Genomic DNA, 2,236 nt, shown 5'->3' with positions numbered 1-2,236 from the left:
CAAATTTATTTCTGTAATAAAACAACAATAGTAATAACACGCGAATTGATTATGGCATAATTGTTATTGTCTGAAATGGTCTGTGAAAAATTATCTTTCGATTTTTTGTTTAAAGAAAGTATACTTGGCGTCTAAAACAGATTCATAATTTAAATTTATGTAATTGATGTATACTATGGGTTTGAATATTTTTTCCATCGGATTCGCATCAAAGTTTGTATATGGACTACGCAAAGGATGCCAAACCAATTATTTTTTGAGGTTTGTAAAATAAACTTTTGTGTTTAAAATTTCGATATTTGGCTGTAATTTACATAAAGGTTAGGAATCAAATTGAAACTGTTTTTAACTATTATTTAAATATTTATATATTTGTTGAAACTTCTTTTATTGTATTTATTCCTAGTATTATTGAAATTGTTTTTAATCGTAAAGAGAGAAAATCATCCCAGTGAAAGATTTATTAATAAATATTTGCAATTTGTAAAAGATAGTCAAATATTCCAGACCTTATAAAAAAAGAAAATATATATAGAAATTCAATTTAGTCGTTGAAATCTCTATTATATATAATAATAAAAGAGTATGAAAACATACAGAAGAAAGGTTTAAACACGGTTCTATCAACATCGTATCGTCGTCTTTGGAAGGAAAAGACAAAGATTTGCAGATTTCATATAGAAAGAAAAAAATGAAATAGTGTAAAGAATTAAGAATACAATTTAAAGATAAAATTTAGTTTGTTGTTTAAAGAAATCGGCATAAATTTATTACCGATCTTCTTATTGTTATAGTGACGACTGTGAAAAAGTATTTGCCAAAATATAGGCAGCAAATGTAATTTCCCGTATATTTTATTGTTCATACTTTGAATGCCGTTGCACATGCTGTAACTAATTGAACAATTTAGCCTGATATTATAAATAATACGATAATAATTATTATGATAAAAGTGAATATTTTAGTAGCGACACGCGACAGAAAGAAATTTTAACATGGAATAGATTAATTAAACAAAAGAAATTAACTCTTCCTGAATTTAAATTAACCCCCTCCCTCCGGGATGCTTTTCTACACATACTCATTCTTCGGGAATCCTTTGAAATTTTTATGTGTAGAAAAACATTTCGGAGGGAGGGGGTTAATTTAAATCTATTACATGTTGAAATTTCTCTCCATTGCGTGTCGCTTTGAGTTGAATTTTTGTCAATGTTAAGACTAACGAAATTTTTTTAAAAAATTATTTCTTTATTTTTCACAAACAAAATAAATATATTGAAAAATATAAAAACAAAAAACATTATATTTTGGAAGTTAATCTAATCTCAAAACGTTCCGATTCAGCAAAAAGTTCCGATTTAAAAAAAAAAGTCTTCTTTGTCATTCAGCGATGGAGTCTCGTCTTTTTATTTTAATATCGATTGAAAATAAGAAAAAATGGGGAATTGTTTAAAATCCGTGTCATCTGACGATATTTCCCTTTTGAGGGAGAATCAAACTACAAGGGAGTCGTCGTCGTCTGCTGACCAACATTCGCTTCAACCACCCTATGACAACCAGGAATCGGCTGTAACTGTGCCTGTTTATTATCCATCACCTAATGTGAGTCGACCAGCTTCACAGTTAACTGAAGAGAAACAAGTTAAAATTGCCAAAAGAATTGGTCTTATTCATCATCTTCCAACTGGTATTTATGACGGAAGCAAGAAGAACAGAGAATGTGTTATTTGTATGGGAGAGTTCATAATAGGTGATCCTGTATGTTTCTTGCCATGCATGCATATCTATCACACTGACTGCATTGACGATTGGCTGATGAGATCATTTATATGTCCATCCTGTATGGAACATGTGGATGCTGCTCTTTTAGCCACTTACCAAAACAACTGATGAGTAAAATGCTATAAAAGTGATATTAAAAATATCAATCATTTATTTCTTAATGTAAACCCATAGACCACATGATGACACAGTCTTCAGAAAAACAAGCAAAACTTACCACTCACGATGCGAAAAATGTCTCGTTCAAATACTGGCGCGTCCTTAAGTAACCTCTCATGGCGCGCCAGTGCTGCCAGCTAAAAATGCATATCAAGTAAAATAGTATCGGAGTATCCCAAGACATAGCCAAATATTGCAGCGCCACAGCACTAGCGGAAATTCGAATTTGCCAACTGAAACGCTTTCGGTTGTTCGGTTTTCGGATGAACGACGCTCTACTGTATTTCTAACGCGA

At 31.3% G+C, this 2,236-nt stretch overlaps 1 pseudogene; it reads left to right on the top strand.

Moving 5' to 3' along the window:
• Positions 1-1,437: 1,437 nt before the first annotated feature.
• On the top strand, positions 1,438-1,890 carry LOC136982430 (RING finger protein 11 pseudogene; annotated as a pseudogene).
• The last annotated feature ends 346 nt before the right edge of the window (positions 1,891-2,236 follow it).

This window comes from Centruroides vittatus, unplaced genomic scaffold (genome assembly GCF_030686945.1).
Source record: "Centruroides vittatus isolate TY-2023 unplaced genomic scaffold, ASM3068694v2 contig_828, whole genome shotgun sequence".
Classification (NCBI taxonomy): Eukaryota; Metazoa; Arthropoda; class Arachnida; order Scorpiones; family Buthidae; genus Centruroides; species Centruroides vittatus.
The sequence above is the reverse complement of the archived record's forward strand: the minus strand, read 5'-3'. Positions and strand labels throughout refer to the sequence as shown.